This window comes from Ictalurus furcatus, chromosome 25 (assembly GCF_023375685.1).
Source record: "Ictalurus furcatus strain D&B chromosome 25, Billie_1.0, whole genome shotgun sequence".
Taxonomy (NCBI): Eukaryota; Metazoa; Chordata; class Actinopteri; order Siluriformes; family Ictaluridae; genus Ictalurus; species Ictalurus furcatus.
Genome location: NC_071279.1, coordinates 774,329 through 794,375, shown reverse-complemented (window position 1 = coordinate 794,375; position 20,047 = coordinate 774,329).

Sequence of the window (20,047 nt, the reverse complement as noted above, 5' to 3'; positions counted from 1 at the left end):
GCAGATGTCTCGGAAGGCTTCTTTGTGTAGAATTTATGAGGGTGACCCCACTGAAAGAGACTGTCATACCAGAATTTGATCTTCTTTGAAACAGGGTCTATTAATTAAGGTAATACACTTCCAAAAGACATGTAAAATTGACATTTTGCAGTAATTTTCACAATTTAAATGAACAAAATCAGATCAGTCACATGGAAAAAGTAAGTACAACCCGACATTTAACACATCTTCAAATCCATAAAATTAGAATCAGGTGTTCAAGATCGGGTGCCAGGGATTAAACCTGCGTAGTGGGATCTGTTTTATTTATACCCCTCTCATATCTCTGGTGCTCCCTTTGTTATTGAGGTGTGTGGTGTCATTGTGCCAACATCAACAGAGTTCTGTAAGGCCTTCAGAAAAAAAGGTTGTGGATGCCTATGAGTCTGGCAAGAGATTTAAAAAGATCTCCAAATTATTTCATTCCGCTGTAAGGAAAATAATCTACAAATGGCACAGATTTCAAACGACTGCCAGTTTGTCCAGGACTGACCGTCCCAGCAAATTCAGTCCAAGAGCAGACCGTCTGATGCTAAAAGAAATCTCCAAGAACCACAAAATTTCATCCCAGGATCTGCTAGTAAGTCTTGAAACTATTGATGTCAAAGTGCATGCTTCTACAATCAGAAAGAGATTGCACAAATTTGACCTGCATGTGAGGCGTGTCAGGAAAAAGCCTTTTGCTGTCTAAAAAGAACTTTAGACTACAAAGACTACAGTTTGTCAATGAGCATATAGGCAAAGACCAGGTCTTTTGGAATGATGTTCTCTGGACAGATGAATCAAAGATAGAATTGTTTGACCACAGTAACAGCAGAAGCACCTCATACCAACTGTGAAGCACGGTGGTGGAAATGTTATGGTTTGGGGTTGCTTTGCTGCCTCAGGGACTGGACAGCTTGCATTCATTGATTCAGGTATGAATTCTGCATCATATCAAAGGGTGCTTGAAGATAATGTGAAGCCATTTGTCCGAAAGTTGAAATTGAACCCAAAGTGGACCTTTCAACAAGAAATGAAGGGTTATGGAATGGCCGAGTCAAAGCCCGGATTTGAATCCCATTGAGATGTTGTGGGGGGATGTGAAACGTGCAGAACATGCAAGAAAACCCTCAAACATCTTACAACTGAAAGAATATTGCATGGACGAGTGGTCAAGAATTCCAGCGAGCCTGGTGGACAAGTATACAGAACACCTACAAGAAGATATTTCTGCTAAAGGGGGCAATACTAGCTTCTGAGGCCAAGGGTGTACTTACTTTTACCACAGGAGAATCTCACATCTATTGATATTTCTGTTGAATAAATGATTGAAAAAGCGAATTTTCTTTGCAGTTTTGTTCAAGTATCTCAACTTTATTAATAGACACTGTTTCAAAGATGATCAATTGTTTGCTCGTCAAAATATGTCATAAAAGGCAAAATTTCCATGGGGTGTACTTATTTTTCTTTTAACATAAAATTAACATCAGCCAGTAAACAGGTTAGCTAATGTTAACATAACCTCTACAACACTAATTGTTATCTGATGATATCTGGTAGAAAATCAGGTAACATTAGGTTATTTGTTTTATTGTCTAACCAGAAGAAGGGTGGTCTCCTACATTTTCCGAGTTTTCATTAATGAAAGTGCACCAACTAGCATTATGACAACGGCTCCATCAGGTTCAGTGTGTAATACCACATAGGGATGAAACCAAATACGAATACATTCAGATTGAAGAGATAATGTGTTCTGAACAGATACAAATACAGATATGAATAGGAGCCCACTATTCATTGTTTCTGTTTTCTTTTCTTTTTTTTCAGAAAACTTGCCAGAAAGGTTCAAACAGCAGATGCTCTTTTTTTGAGATTTTTGAGTTGAGATTTGAGATGCAACAAAAAGGTCATATGAGATGGTGGAGTTTACTCTTGCAGGGAAGAGTGAGTTGCCAGATACGAAGATCTGGCCACCTTTATTAACGAGAACATACAGCAGTCCTGGTCTGGTGTGTGGAGGTTTAACTTAGGCTACTAGTTTGTTTATATTTTGGGAAATAAAGCCAACTATATACGTTAGAATAGATCACAGGCAGATACAATAAAAAATAATATAACAACCCCACAAGCGGATTAACACAGCCCTGCACATATCTCTCATGTGATATAAGATAGAGCCATATCCATAATTCTCAGACCATGCTGACCACCTGGCTTAAAACTGAATCCAGATACATATACATTTTAAACAGAGACAGATACAACTAGTGCTATTGTGTCACACCACTGATGCCACATAGATAAGAAAAAATGCCATAACGACAGACTGTGTGGAAATGTCATTGGTTTATTCTATAACATTCTATAACACAAGATGACTGCACAGTTTCTCCTCTGCTGGACCTGTTAGCGTTAGAAATCATCTTCTACACAGCAAAATCCCCAGTGTTGATTTAACACCCAGAGTGCTGAATTTACAGTGTTTATGTAAGTCCACTGGACACAAATGAACACTCTGGGTGTTAATTCAACACAAGGGATTTCACTGTGGAGCAGTGGTGCTCCCATTTCAGAAAGCTAGGAGAACCACCACTAACAAAAATAAAATAAGAAGCATCAATCAAAGTGTTTCGGTCATCAATATACAGCATGCGCATGCTGTCTGCAATGCATGTGCCATGTAGTGAATTTACACAGGTCCATGGACCGTACTCTTTTTTTTTTTTTTTTTTTTTAACATATTCTCTGATCATGCAGCTACTCTTCATTTTTTATTTAACATTCGTCATATTTGTGTATATCCAGCTGCTACTACATTTCAATCTGTATATTTATGACAGTAAGACACTGTCACTCTCATATTTATATTTATTTATTTTCCCTTACTTGTCTTATTATATTATAATTACATTATATTATAATGTGACACATTAATTTCTTGACGAGGAATTAATACGGTCTTATCTTATCTTATTTTATCTTTAATTTTTATCATTTTCATCCATCCATCCATCTTCTACCGCTTGCTCCTTCTTCAGGGTCACGGGGAACCTGGAGCCTATCCCAGGGAGCATGGGGCACAAGGCGGGGTACACCCTGGACAGGGTGCCAATCCATCGCAGGGCACAATCACATACACATACACACTCACACACCCATTCATACACTTCAGACACGCCAATCAGCCTACCATGCATGTCTTTGGACTGGGGGAGGAAACCGGAGTACCCGGAGGAAACCCCTGCAGCACGGGGAGAACATGCAACATGCAAACTCCGCACACACAGGGCCACGGGAATCGAACCCTGGTGTGAGGCGAACGTGCTAACCACTAAGCCACCGTGCGGGGGGGGGGGGGGGGGGAGAGATAATGAAATGATGTAATGATGACATATAATGTTCATCACATTAAATTCATTCAAGTGTATCAGTTAGGCTTCTTGCAATAGCACATGTTAATTTTTGCCAGTGCAAACCATAAGTGGTTATTATACTGGCACAGTCTAATATAAAAAGAGGCAACTAATTCGGTACAAATTCAGCTTATGAGGACGTGTGCATAAAAACATCCTTTATTATGTAGGGCAACAATGTGAGAGACGGTCTAATTTGCAATGCTTATTTTTAGCACTGTTTGTCTGCTTTATTAATAGAGAGAGGAGAGGTGTAAAATGTGTCAGTAGTTCCTAGGCAGCTTTGCACAGCATGAGATTCAGTATTAAGTGTAGTCAAGTCAACTTTATTGTCAGGAAACAATGCAGAACGCAACTGCATTATAAAATGCCGCAGTGACTTAAGAGCAAGAAAAAATAAAAGTAATTATTTTTATGCAATTCAAGACTTTTCTATTCAAGACACTTCTGTCTTGAATAGAAACCATTTTATTTTATTGTGCTGTATTTTCCCTGTTGTGGACACTGAATCATTGGGCTTTTGTTCTGCATATTATTCTCCGAGATATTTTGACACTCTGAAGAGGAACCAAGAAAACACACACTCACAGATTTGTGCTTAGCACACAGATTTTATTCAAATGACAGACTGCTTATGGTTCAGATAATAATGAGGATGATAATAATAATAATAGTAATAATAATAATAATAATAATAATAATAATAGCACATTGGCCTCACACCTCTGGGGTTGGGGGTACGAATCCCGCCACTGCCCTGTGTGCACGGAGTTTGCATGTTCTCCCTGTGCTTCAGGGGTTGTTTCCTCCTGGTACTCCAGTTTCCTCCCCCTGTCCAAAGACATGCATTGTATGCATCTCTAAATTGTGTGAGTGTGCGTGCGATACCCTCGCCTTGCGGCCTAAGTTCCCTGGGATATTCTCCAGGCTCCCCACGCCCTTGTGTAGATTAAGCTGTACAGGAAATTGATGTATGGATAATAATAATAATAATAATAATAATAATAATAATAATAATAATAATAATAAAACAGACACATTCCTATTGAGAGTTAAGCTCTCTACTCTCTATAATATGGGGAGACAGCCCCCAAACAAAAGTCATTTACAATTTTGTGAAGGTTTTCTACTTTCTTACATTTCAAAAACTTTTTGCTATGTGAAGTGTAGTTCAGTGGGTTTATGACTAATCCGTGAATGAGGTGGCCGGTTCTGTTAGAACCATAAAACTCTGCTATAAGTCATGCACAGCATCCATTCAGTATAGAAAGGAAGTTTGCATCATTTACAGCGCTACACTTTTTCTGTTGTTGCAGAAACAAAGCAGGCATAAGAATAAAGATAAAAGATTATACCCTTCGGTATTGCTTGTGAACTGCATATTCAAATATACAGTACACAAGTGAGATACAAAAGAAAAGAAGGGAATGGAATGGCCTTTGGCCCCCGCAACTTCAGACATTTGCAAAGAACTGTGGGAGATGCGTGGGATTGAGTCATACACAGTTTGTGCGCGAGCAAAATCCATTGAAAAAAAAAATCCGAGTGTCACCTACATTCAAAGCTCAAGTGAAAATGAGGACATGGAGACATGTTTGTTTTGTGAAAATCTGCTACGATTAATCAGAGAAGAATGTGTGTTAGTACAATTTAACCGTGGCCACAATACATCACATTGCTCTATTATTCCTCCAGGTTTGTCCCTTTCAGGCTTGTAGTGACTATTACCTTTAACACTTGTAGGCGTGCAATGTTTGAGGTTCTGATAAGAAATGTGAGTAATTATAGATGGGCTAATGTATAATTTTAACACTATATAATCATAACATCTTCCATATTTCCAGTTAGAGTAAAAAAAAATAATCCTGAATTTGTAGAAAGGGATAAAGGTTGTACTTTCCAACATCAATACCTATTGAAATTTATTGATGCATATAAAAAATACTGTATTCAAGCTGAAGTGTGTGTGTGTGTGTGTGTGTATGTATGTGTGTGTGTGTAGATAAATCCTTTAAATTGGACTACAGAATAATAAACATTCTCATGCTCAGTAAAAACGCTGTTGTTAACTACTAGACTGTAAAAGATGCAGACTTTCAGGAAAACAGTGTGTAGTAAGAATGTAAGGAAGAATTAATGTTGCAAAGTCTCTCTCAGTGCTTGAGTTTTAAGTGACTCTCATCTGAAGTGTGGTGTAAAACATGGTGAGCGGTTGTGGCTTTAGAAATTAATTCTAGTTGTAAATTTAGTTGGGTGCACGGTGGCTTAGTGGTTAGCACGTTTGTCTCACACCTCCACACCTCCTCGATTCCCACCGTGGCCCTGTGTGTGCAGAGTCTGCATGGTCTCCCCGTGCTGCGGGGGTTTCCTCCGGGTACTCCGGTTTCCTCCCCCAGTCCAAACACATGCATGGTAGGCTGATCCAAAGTGTCCATAGTGTGTGAGTGTGTATGTGATTGTGCTCTGCACAATAAGGACCGGCACCCTGTCCAGGGTGTACCCCGCCCTGTGCCCGATGCTCCCTGGGATAGACTCCAGGTTCCCTGTGACCCTGAGAAGGATAAGTGGTATAGAAGATGGATGGATGTAAATGTAGTTTTAACAGGGATAACCTTCAAGCGTCAACCGTTCTTGAGTAAATTCTGACAGAACTGTATGCCTGGTTTTGGTTTTTTTTTTGTCCACGGCTGAATTTGACATGGAATGCAATACATATTGTGCACTAGGTAGCGTGTGCAAAGCAGTTATGTTATACACTAGGCAGAACAAATAAATACAAATACTGTACAACTAATAAATCTGTCATGTAATGTAATACTCTTCCACTGAATATGTGTACTGAATTACCTTTGCATGCAATATTGACACACCTACATTGTTATGGCTGGAGGTTACAGCACATCGTTTCATCCTGTGGTGGGAAGAGTACAAAACACTGTTGTGAGTTGAAGTACTGCTACTGTAGTAATAAATGCACTCGAGTAAAAGTAATGTCCAAGAAAATTACTCAAGTGCGGTAAGAGTAAATAAGTTGTCAGTTGACACAACAAATCTGAAACTGTTTTAAAATCTGAGGAATACATTTCTGAACAATAATGGTAACTAACAAAGTGAGGTATGCTGAAGTAACAGTCACCTCAATTATCACCATTGTATTATGTAAGGTAATGTTAGATGAATAGCTAATTTAGCCAAATGCTAAATGCTACCCTTCAGTAGCTTGTTAAGTTCATTAGCTAGATAGCTGATGTTTATTCATATATGTTTCTAGCATAGTTCGGTATCTAGCAAAGATGATATATTAATGCACTCATTCTAACACATTATTGCTCATTCACATGGATTTGGAATCTAAGATTAATCATAAACCCAGCCAATCAATTGTACTGTACCAAGACAGCTAAAAGGGCCTTTTTTGCTCCCTGTCTTCCGAATGAAAATCCTGGGCTATGATCAGTCCTCTTGTTTAATTTCCAGTCTCTGTTCATAAGTATGCGCATCAAAAAACCTTTCTAAAAATCAGGTCATCATTAGCATTGTCTGCCATTTCGTGCCAAAAGAAGGACGTGACCGCTAGCTAACTAGACTTATAAACAACCATTTTCAGAAATGAGTGTGAATAACTGAACAGAACTTCAGACTCTCTGTTTTTAACATATAAATGAACTACACCTGCGGCAGCCTCCAAGCGATTCTGATTGGCACCAATACGTTAAAGTTTGAGATGCTCATCCACGATTTACTGACTGGCAGCCGGTAATGTCCGATGATGCATTGATCTTTCATCCCATTAAAACAGTAAGAACCCCTGATGAACACAAAGGCTACATTCACACAGCAAGCAAAGGTGGCCCAACTGTGGTATAATTCTTCAAATGTGATGCAGATTCGATACTGTGCATGGCTGTGTGAACAGCAAAAAAACAAAACAAACATATTCAGTCTGATCATTTAAATTCCAATTTGGGCCACTTTGATATGTGGTACTGAAATCCGATCCGGTACAGTAAGTATCAGTGCGACCTCTGTCTGAACAGGCAGATCGGAATTCGTGTGACTTTTACATCAATCCAACCTGACATTTATCAGAATGTCACTGTACCGGGAAGGAATGATGGAGGATACAGTGAAGGAGGATTTCAGTGTTGGGATGGTGAGGTAACAGGCCGCATAAACATTTAGAGAGATGTTGATGTACGAGCAAAATTTTAAGGCACATATGGCAAACCGCTCTACGTTTGAAGAGATCTCAAAAGAAATGGTTGAGCACAGCCGTAGGAGTACCTGGGTGCAGTGCCAAGGGAAAGTTACAAGTTTAAAAGCGAAATTGAGAGAAACCAAGAACGCAAACCAAAGAAGTGGCTGTGGTTGAATAAACGCCCCCTTTTTTTTTTACATGTTATACATTGTTCCTTTTCACACGTGGGTCAGTTTAGGAGCGTGATCTATTCAGACTAATGTCAGATATAGGGTTCTTTGAAAACATAATGTGAACAGTGTAATATAAAAAATGGGATTTGGTCAGTAAATCGGATTTGGGTCAGTTTTACCTGCTATGGGAATATAGCAATTGTGCAATTGTGCTGTAGATATTTCAGCAGGTTGAATGGTGAGTTGTGAAAGAACGATATTTCCATGGTTTTTTGCTCACATAATTTGTAGATCATTATAAAGCTGTATGGCGCACGGTGGCTTAGTGGTTATCACGTTCACCTCACACCTCCAGGGTCGGGGGTTCAATTCCCACCATGTTCATGTGTGTGCGGAGTTTGCATGTTCTCCCCGTGCTGCGGGGGTTTCCTCCGGGTACTCCGGTTTCCTCCCCCAGTCCAAAGACATGCATGGTAGGCTGATCGGCATGTTCAAAGTGTCCGCAGTGTATGAATGGGTGTGTGAGTGTGTATGTGATTGTGCCCTGCGATGGATTGGCACCCTGTCCAGGGTGTACCCCGCCTTGTGCCCCATGCTCCCTGGGATAGGCTCCAGGTTCCCCGTGACCCTATAAAGGATAAAGCAGTATAGAGGATGGATGGATGGATGGATTATAAAGCTGTGTCACATTCGCGTCGTGAACAATTTCCGTGGCTCATTTTGTGATACTTATCCTTCAGTTTCAAACAGAGGGATCATTATCATGGAAGGCATCTGTTTAGATCCTCAACAATCAGATTCACTGTCAATAGTAAAAACCTACTGTTTGCTTAGTGTTTGATATGGTAAAAGTTTTTATGGTTTTATGCTATAGAAAAGTTTGATATGGTTCTGCTGTAAATGTTGCCATGTTTCCTAACAGTAGCAGTATGATAAGATGAGATAATATAATCACAATTCATTTAACTTGTGATTTAAGATGGGGACCACCTACATAGTGTGGGAAGTCTGCGTCTAATTGGAATTCTATTGGTGTTTCCAAATTGACCAAATGATGATACTAAAGAAGGAGGGCAAGTTTAAAACATCAGCCCTTGAGATATCAGGATATTTAAAAAAAAAAAAAAAAAAAAAATGTTGATCCTTCCAATTAGCTACCTAATTTAAATAATGTAGACATCATGGGCCCATCCAGCCAAAACTAATAGTAAGGCCTACAGGGAAGGTTTCCTGCACACCCACACTGTATTACAACTAATGAGCCACAACTCTTGCCCAACACCAACACAAGTTTACAGAAACTCATGAAAAGGAAGTAGGAAATAGTTTAAAGTCTCATTATCTGAGAGAAACAGATACAGGAAGCCAAACTGACATGCCTTCTTTTCTGAGAGACTGATTTAATATATTTAGTCTTGGTTCCTGTTATCTTGCTCACTCCTGTTACGGTAGGTCATATCACAGCCTTTCAGTGGTGTGTTTATAGAAACACTCTCAGCCACCAGATGTCTGATCACAAACAGCTGTTCACACACTCACTGTTATATGCTCGGTACGGGTCAGAAACACTTGACCATGTCTCTTTTTTTTGGTTAGGTTAAATTCTTTGAACATTACCTTACCCGACCCTTTTAAATGTTCTGTAGTTTACGCGTATTGCCTAGCTGTGTTGTTTGCTGTGGATATCTGTCAATGCAGTTTTCCCTGCACTTATATCCCATTTGTCTGTGAGATATGATGAAATACTCCAGTATTAGTCGAATATATAAGTATATCCCAGTGTACTAATCTTGTAAAGTTGCAATAATGAATTCTGTAGTTGAAGACTGATAATGTGAAGTTATTTCTCATTAATATATTCAGCTTTCTCTTCTCCCTACACTCTAAAAAATCCTGGGTTATTTTTTCTACCCAAACGCTGAGTTGAGCCTTTTGGGTCATTTAATTGGGTTATTTTCTCAGTCTTGGGTAGTTTTGTGTAACCCAACCGCTGAGTTAGTGTCTGGGTCATTTTCACTGACAGCTGAATCAATGCACCCCTCCCCCACCCCGACACATCAGCCCAGCTGCTTGGGTCAGATCAACTAAGTGCGGACTGTTTGAATTCGCCTCAGGTGGAGGTAGCAGTTTTTGAGGCGAGGCAACCAAATGACCACAGGTAGGTTAGCATTCATCACTATTTAGCGCTAATGCTGCTGAAAATGCCTGGCCGAGTTTGTGATATTTAGGCAGCGAGCTCTCGAAAATGTATTCATTGTAAAACAGTGACTCAGCGAGGGATAATCAACTTTACCCATCACTACGGCTTCAGGAGTGAATATCATGTACTGCTTCCTCAGTGATGGCGTTACCCTACTAGTGTCATGTGTTTGTTTTGGCTGCGAAATATGGACTGAGGTTATTCTATAATTCTCTGGATATGCATCTTATCTGAGGCTCTGAGTTAGGGTTAGCTAGCTGGATGCTTTCACCAATCACACTAGGGATGCTAACCTAGACACTCACCTGAGATGAAAACATTACTTTAGCATACAGTTCGCTGTAATGTTAGATATTCCCATTCCCTTTTTGAGAGTTAACGATAACCTAGCATTACAGCTGTTCACCATGATGTAATACAGAGAGCGGGTTAACGTTGACTACATTTAGCAACTGTTTTGGACAAGGCAAGCTGTAGTAATTAGCATTAGGAGGATGGGTTAGAGCCGTGTTTCTTCATGTATTGGGTGAATGTTAATGCTGGGTAACAGGTGCAGACAGTCAGTGGCTAACGGAACCTAGCTAGCTCAGTAATGCCGAGGTTAAAAGTTCTTCACAGGGGTTCTTCACTGGGGTTACAGTCGGTTGAAATGCCTTCCATTATCTCTGTAATGTTGGTTGACTTAATTAGGTAAGTAATTAGGTAAAAATAAATATTCATAAATTAGCTAGATTCTCCTGGTGAGTATACAGCACCATTTTGTTCATTAGGAGAGAGGAGGTCAGATTTCCAAAATTACATGATTTGGGATTCTGTAACGCAATTTCTCAGTTAAAGCCCAAAGGCCTTTGTCCATATTTTGTAGTTAACATCTAACCAACACTCTTTTTGCTCTTTTACAGCTTTTCAAATGGAAGGGAGTAGGACTCTTGTCTTCCCAGAGATTTGAAAGAAGATGCATCAACTCCAATTCTTACATCTGTCAAGTGTTTAAATGATTTTAATAAATGTCACCTGACTTTCATGCAATTGTTTGTTTATTTTGTGAGCATTTATTTGAATTTTAGCACACAAACAAATATCATTTAAGGATAATTGCAGGGAAAAAAGTATAAATAACACATCTGTGTTATTTTTGTGTAGTTTCTTTAACGCATCTTTGTGTGGAAATATTTAACACAGCATGTGTTAAATGTACGAACACACTGATTGTGTTAAAAGCGACACAAAAATGTGCTGTCCTTAACTAGACACGCAGGTGTGTTAAAAATGAACACATGATTGAGTGAAGATGATCGAGCGTATCAGTATATTTATCCGTAAAACCATTACTGTACACTAGAAAAAGCGAAAATGTGTGATAACAGTCCAGTTTACATGACATTAAATGCACCGCTATCTTTATTAGCGTTGGCGTACTTGGTTGTAATGCCCATTGGATCGTAAGTTGGTTACTCGGGTTTTTTTTAGATGGTTTCACACGTCTCCTTTGATCAAAATCTGATGTTTTCATCTTAAATATATGACTTTGAGTCATTTACTTCAAAGTCTATATCTAAACACCACTTTAGCAGCTCTAGCAGTACATTTCTGCACCTTCTTGCACAAAAACACCTTCTTGTGTATAAATACAGGAGATACCATGTTGACATGTTTGTTTATAATGTGGTATATATGACATTTTCAAAGGGTAAAAATAACTCTGAAAATATTAACCCATTTCTAAAATAAAATTAACACAGCGCTTTTGTAAAAATGAAACCATCCTTTGGATTGAAAAACAACGCATTTGCTGGGTTAAAATTTACAACCCGACTTGATGGGTTAGTTTAACCCAAAATGTGTTCTGTCCTATATTTACCCAGTCGCTGGGCTAAAGATAACCCAATTTGGGTTGTTTTTAACCCGGTGTTTTTTAGTGTGCAGGACTGCCCTGATGGCAGCATTTAATGATGTTTGCAGTTTATTACAGCAATCCCTCTAAGATGTCCAGTGAAAAATAATGCCTTGTGACTGAATATCTGAGTGTAGTCATCAATTGTTCTTCACCTTTGCTTTAATCAGCTACATCATTGATTATCTACACATGCAATCGCAAAGAAAGGCATTTGGTATTTGCTTCAAGGAAAGCCAGACTTTACAAATTTATTGGCACCTTGTAAATAATACACATCGGAGAATAGCAAGGCATTTTAACAGGAAACGGCTGTGAGTTGGTGTGCACTTGTACATGGCACATTTGTGCCAGAGATTCATTCTGAAAAATAATACATCCAGCCTTTCCACCAGAAGACTGCAAAATATGCACTTCAAAATATATATATATATCTTAGTGAAGAGATCTCAAATAAAAGAAAAGGCTAATATTTCTTATTATGATATTATTATATGATTATTATTATATTATTGGTTTTTTTTTTGTTTTTTTTTTGCTTATTTCTAGAAATAAATGCCTATAGGCAAAATTATCTGCCAACAGAACAACACCATTTAGAGCTTGAAATGAGTAAAAATATCTAGAAAAAGGCTCAATAATCCTTTATATATATATATATTATATATATATATCTTATATATTGCTTGCTAAGAGACCATTTTTGCAGTGTGCAGGCCCATTTCAGTTTCAATTTTGAAATAAGTTTCCTGAGGCTCCCATTTTAACAGTAATAATTGGGGCTTGCCTGTCCATTAGGCCATACTGGTCCTAGGGCCATAGAGATTTACTCAAATGCTGAACAACATCATCATCAAGCTTACACTGCAGAAATAGTGGTCTACAGCATTCCTGTTGTTCTCGCTGCATCATCTGGCTGTTCACTGCAGAGGACTGTGGATTGGCATTTGGATTGGCATTGAGCAGGAAGTTTGAGAGTTGAGTCAAAGAATATGAAGGAGGGAAAATGAAACAAAGAAGAAGAAAAACAAAGGGAAAAAAGTTTTCTTGGAGTAGAGGGGTGCTGATATCTCAGGGTGCCCTAAAGTCTGTTCTGCCTTCTGTCTCTCCGGTTCTTGTTGAACAGGCATAACCAGAGCTAACGCAGCCCTAAGTTTGAATGATGGTTGTAAAAAAAATCAATCCTTTTATTGTATGCATTAAGCTGCATGTGTTCTCCTGATGTGAAGCTGATGCAATACACTTCTCCTGCTGTGGTTCTGCCTACGTCCTAATGCTTCTGATGCAGTGAATAATCTCACCTTGTGAAGCTACATCATCCATAATCAATATTTCAACCCCATATTTCACACCATGCTGCCAGGGCGCACGGTGGCTTAGTGGTTAACATGTTCGCCTCACACCTCCAGGGTCGGGGGTTCGATTCCCACTGTGGCCCTGTGTGTGCGGAGTTTGCACGTTCTCCACTGGGTTCTCCGGTTCTCCGGGTTCCTCCCCCAAAGACCATGCATGGTAGGCTGATTTTCATGTCATGTATGAATGGGTGTGTGAGTGTGTATGTGATTGTGCCCTGCGATGGATTGGCACCCTGTCCAGGGTGTACCCCTGAGATAGGCTCCAGGTTTCCCCGTTTCCCCGTTTCCGTTTCCCCTGAGAAGGATAAAGCGGTATAGAAGATGGATGGACATCATGTTGCCATGAATGAAACAAGAGTTCTTCATAGTAAAAAAAAAGTTAAATTAGGATCTTGCACTGCTTCAGGTTAAGGAGAACTCAGGGGCGATGAATTTGATTGACAGTTTCCAGTTCAATAACAGTTGAAAAATTTCCCAGCTGACTACAAACCATTTCAAATCAAATGCTATAGTTAGGAACCTGTCCTATATAAGTAACTACCCTAAAACTACATATTATTACTTCAGATACCCAAAATGACATACCTACATGGCCCTAATACTATACACTCTGAATAATCATGTCCTGACAAGTGAAAATATCTTGAATCTAGTTATTATAAATATAATCTAGTTATATAATCTAGTTATTATAAGATTAAAACAAACGAAATAAATGATTATTAAACCTATTTCTTGGTTGTTGTTGTTGTTGTTGTTTTTTTAATTATTAATTCAACCATGAAATAATCTTCTGGTTTTTTTTCTCCTAAATGTAAGCTTTTATTTCTATAAGTATATTATATAAGTAGAAAATGTATGTATGTGCATTTAAAGCATGAAATGATTAAATCACCTAAAAGAGCCTGAATTGATCTTATATTTGATTTATAATAATCTCATAATAAGAAACATTAGAAAATTTGACCATATTCAATATATTTTCACTTTTTTGCAGTGTATAATGCTGGGAAACTAGTACATACATATACACAAAGTTAGAGGTAAAGCTGCAAATCACGTACACACACACACACACACACACACACACACACACACACACACGCACACACACATATATATACACACACTAACAGAATGTTTAGACTACAGCTGCCTTGATCTGACACACTGTGATTATGATTAATTGTTACTAACTAAGGCCCAGAGGGCTCAATCACAAAAGACATCTGCCATTTACATACACACACACACACACACACACACACACACACACACACACACACACACACTAATTGGAAAACTGAGAATCACACTTAACTAGCAGCAGCTTAGAATAGTCTTTCTGAAAGATACTGGCAGCCTTTGCTCTTTTTGAAGATGATTATAATTCTTATCAGTGAACTCTCCCTCAGTTACACGGAGCTCTGACTGTTTCGACTTGCCCGTTTATCTGTAGAAAATGAATACAGCAGCAGTATCATTTTTAGATCAGAGATAAATAAAAGACTTCTGCATGCCGGACTCTGAAAGTTGTGTTCTTTTAATAATTTACCGTTTCTTCTGGTTGGCATGGTGATACAGCGAGTAGCGTTGTCACCTCATAGCTCCAGGGCCTCCGGTGCAATCCTCAGCTCTGGCTATTGTATGTGCAGTCTTCTGCATGTGGGTTTCGCAAATCCCAAGAACATACAGATCCGTGGATTGGCTGCACTGAATTTCTCCTGCGTGTGAAGAAGTGTGTGAACTGTACTGTATGTGCATAGTGCTTTGGTGTCTCATCAGAGGTGAGCGCACCTGCCTTGCGACCAGTGTTTCCATGGTTCACTGCGGCTCCACTAAGACCCTGATTAGTGTTGTAAAATTAAGAATTAGCAGAGTGGCTGCACTGTGATTGAGATAGATAAAGAATGATGTAAGATGGGACAATGGCGTAGTGGTTAGCATGTTTGCCTCGCTCCTCTGGGGTTTGAATGCCACCTCCACCCTGTATCCATGGAGTTTGCATGTTCTCCCCATGCTCCGAGGGTTTCCTCCAAAGACACATGTTGTAGCTAACTGTCATTTTCCAAATTGTCTGTAGTGTGTGAACGGGTGTGTGAGTGTGTGTGACGGTGCCCTGCAAACAGTTGGTACCCCGTCCAGGGTGTCCCTTGCCTTGTGTCCTGAGCTCCACGGGATAAAATCCAGGCTCCCTGCAACTGTGTAGGATAAGCGGTACACGAAACGGATGGATGGATAGAAATCATGATCTACATCTAGTACTGTAAAAAGGTAAACAAGCCGTATTTTTAACTAATTAACTACATTTATACGATTGGGAACACATTGAAAATCCAAGCCTATGATTTCTAACAATGTTTTTTTTTTAAAGGTTTGTATAGTAAAATCTCACAACATTATAAACGGAAAAATACAACAATATCAGTGGTGATTATCTCTCTGGTAGGACACCATTCCCAAGTGGTACCATATTGCATAACGTTTCTAGCAAGCTACAGCCTGTGCCTATCTTGTTGAAACAAGGACACTGTTTGAGGCATTTGGGGTCAGCCATAGTCTAATAAAACACTTCTGAAAAGCTTGTAGTTCAAGGAAACCCAGGCGTACTATTGCTGCGGCTACCATCAATAATCCCAGTGCGCTGAACAGGTGCTTGCACCGTGTCAGGGACATAGCTGGATCTGACTAGCAAGCATAATAATGTCTGCTACACTTTAGTGTGACAGGGAAGCTAGCACTCTGAAGCATTCTAGCATTTACACTGAGCTGTTACCTGTTCAGTGTTGGTGCTTTTTCCGGAGTTTACTTTGAGACCAAGCACTGCCATGTTTGCAAAGAGGGTGTCGGTATCCCAAACGGCCTGCTAATTGATGAGGGACCTCATGTAATGAAAGTGATTTTTAGGCCTTCTGTGCTGCTTTTGTGTGGTTTTAATATTTCATATTTGTCTCTGCTCACCTTGCATTCTCAAGCAGTACCATATCAGCAGAGTGGCTGCACTGTGAATAGCGACTGTGATTATTGGATTAACTTAAATAAACAGACTTTGCACTTGAATCTGTCTCAGAGGATGAAGGAGATAGAGGCTGATGTGTCTCCATTGATTTTTCTGCCGGACTTCCTGGGTGATTACTCTTTTGTGTCTGCTCTCTCTCTGTCTCTCTCTCTCTCTCTCTCTCTCTCTCTCTCTCTTTTCTGTCTCTTTTTTCTCTCTCTGTCTCTCTCTTGGTAACAGCTCACAGGTGCTTCGTTAACATCACACCCTGTGATTTGAATCATTAGTGGGATATAAAGAGTAGAAAATGACTGCCCTGATGGTAATCATGGCTCTTCCTTCCAAGCAGCTGCTAACTGGACCAAAGTTTGTATCACTATTAGATAGATTATATGATTGAGAAAATGAAACTGATTCAAATAGTTTGAAATGAAATGGAAACAATATGTATGTGATGATTTTCCCATTTCTCTTTAGTGCATCAGGTATCCAGATTGGTAAATATTATATTAGTGATTTAGTCTAAGCTGAGGTTTTGGCACGTCCGAAATCCAATTTGTCACAGTGCTCCAACCTGCCTAGGTAAGCATACGCATATCTGGTATGAACTGTCCCCATCAAGCCATTCAAGTCCATGCATGCGTCCTCCCTCTCCATAGCATTCTTTACTTGATCATTTTGTCCCCAGTGGCTTGGCAGCCAGCAATTAACCATGTATAGGACTTGATGCGCTTTAAACATTAATCATTATGATAATGTGACCGTCGCAGTAAATTTGCCATTTAGCAAGATGCCAAGGTCCCCAAGATCCCCATTAGCATCATTACAGCTCTGATATGGATTATCTACATTTCTGCATCAATGCAATCTGCTATACATCTGTAATCAAACAAGTGCTGATAAATGGTTTAATAGTCTAATGAAGACAGTTTTGAAATGGTTCCTTTCTATATTACCTTGTGTGTGTAAATAATAAATGAAACCATTATAGGTTATCACTCTGCCCTGAACACAGACATTATCATTTATTAGACCCTTTCTTCCCAGGATGCACACAAAACATTGTAGATCACTATATTTATTCCATTTATTCGATTGAAGTTTTGTTTCATATTGTGTATCACACTGCAGAAGCTGCAGCGTGATATTAATACTTGTGTATTTTAGTTCTTTTAAACCACCCACTTAATGATAATGAGTCTTTATTGGTCACATATACAGTAGCGCACAGTGAAATTGTTTTCTTCGCATACCCGAGCCCGTCAGGAAGCTGGGGTCAGAGCGCAGGGTCAGCCATGATACAGCGCCCCCTGGAGCAGAGAGGGGTAAGGGCCTTGCTCAAGGGCCCAACAGTGGCAGCTTGGCAGTTCCGATCAGTAACCCAGAGCCTTAACCGCTAAGCCTTTTGATGTATTTCGACTCATCTGACATTACATTCAGATCAATTCATTTCAGACAATGCTGTTATAATACTTTTTTTTTATGGTAAGTAGTGCTCTCTATTTTTGAAATAATTTTTTAAGCTTCAATTCGGAATTCTATTTTGTTCATTTCTGTTTAGATTTCTAGATTTCATTTTCCATTTTGGAGATTGATTGAAAGTTGTGAAACGCTTTCCATGGCTCATCTTTAGAGGGGAATACATGAGTGCACGCTGCACATATGATGTGAACACTGCACATTCTTAATGCCCATGGTTTTGGATAACAAACTCATATACTGTAGGCGTGATGATTAGCTGTCCCCCCCTTTTTTTTTGGCCATATTGTGTATCAGTGACAGATGCATGGGCAATGAATTGTGATGTAAAAAAACATGAATTGTTTTCCGAGCTGTACAGTTACATATTGTGTATATATTCAACGCAGAACCGTTTATGATAGCAGCTCAGATTTTATTAGAAAATGTCACATTTTACATTTACTCACCATCATTGAGAATATACAGTAATCTTATCAATTCAGAGGAATACATACAAACATATGTAGATTTATATTATATTAAGTGCATTTTAATCTACATAACGGTAGCCTACAGAGCTATGCCATCACTTGAAGGTCTTGCACCATTAACATATTTGTTTTTATTTTATTTTACTATATTGTTGTTGTTTTTGTTAACTTGAACCTACTGCAACCACCAACACTTTTTATCTAGGTTAAGAAGAACATATATCTAGTTTAAGAACATAGTTTTATGTTATTCTGATGACTAAAATCAGTGAGAAACCGAAGCTGCAGCACAGTGAACTGGAGTTGAGAAACCCTGGAAGCTGCATTAGTCTTAGGTCTGAGAAATCCCGCCTAGTGCAGGGCGTATATGGAAAACCAAAGGGTCCACACAGGCCCCAAAATATAACCTCTGCTATTAACGTTATCAATATAGAATGGATAGACAAACAGGTATGGGTTGAACATTTTATTTGCTGATTTCAGAACCCATCAAGTTACACAATCAGTATAGCAGGTGTGTTCAATTTTATCCAGAAAGGGTCAGTGTAGGTGCAGGTTTTCATTCCAGACAAGCAGAAGGCACACCTGATATTCACTGAGACTATTCAAAGCCAAGCTCAGCTAATTAAACAGGTGGAATCAGGTGCGGCTTCACATCTATAACACTTACTGATAGCTATCGTGATGTAAAGTTAACATTTTAACCGAAGTGTTCATAAAGGAATGCTTTATGGTCCTGATAAAAGTATAGAAAAAGTGCTGATGTTGTTTTGCTAATAGACGTTTTACCTGATGCAAATTGAAGTGTCAGATACTCAAGCATACATAAACTTAGGGGATTACCTCTTTCTAGTTGATGTCATTTCTACATGAATCCATGTGTACCAAGACTCTTATAGGAGTGTTATGAGGTTAACTGGTAACTAATTGGTTAATTGGTAACTGTCAGAATACACCACCAATCAAGTATTGCAATTCAGGGCTCTCTCCCTTAGTGTTTCCTCCAGAGCCACATCCCAAAAGGAAATTCATGCCTAATCTAGAGATGCCTCATAGTCGTGATTATCTGGATAGTCCACATAATTTCGGTTGCAGAATCTGGGACATTATATATGTAACTGTGGTTCTGTAAACTCAGAGAGAATCATCTGGATGCATTCTCATGTGTTTGTATACAAATCTTTCAACAAAGTCATGAATTGATCAGACTCCACACTCTCACCTGAGCTGAGGATTTGAACCCCTGGTTGCTGGTGCTCTGTAACAGCAACATTACCACCGCAATATTCTAATGTACAGTACAATTGTTTTTACATATGTTCATTTGATTCAGTTATAAGATCATGAGAAAAAGAAAATATACTCTGCTTCAATTTCAAGTTTTTATTTATCAGGGCCAACTGTTATAACAACAACAACTTTTTTCTCAAAAAGTAAACCAAAATACAGAAACCATCAACGCCAACATCCTCACAGGAGTTCTTAATATTCATTGTTTTAAAATAATACTACATGAATTGATCACGCTCATTCAACATAATTCAGTCTAGTAATTAGAAACTTGTTTAAAGTTTAATATACGCAATAAAATCAAATTTATAATAATGAGTAGCATTATTCAGTGTGTCGACTTCATTTCCACTGAAACAGGAAGTCAGGGCGGGACATATCGAGTCTTCCGCTTTTTAAACAGCCAGTAGCGTTTAGCTTACCGTACAGCCAGGAAACGTACAACTGTTGGGCTCGGGACACCAGAGTGCAGAGTGATGTCATCAAAACTGTCCATCCATATTGGTAGTAAAGAGAGACTAAATTTTGAATGCGTATATTTTCTAAATGTGAA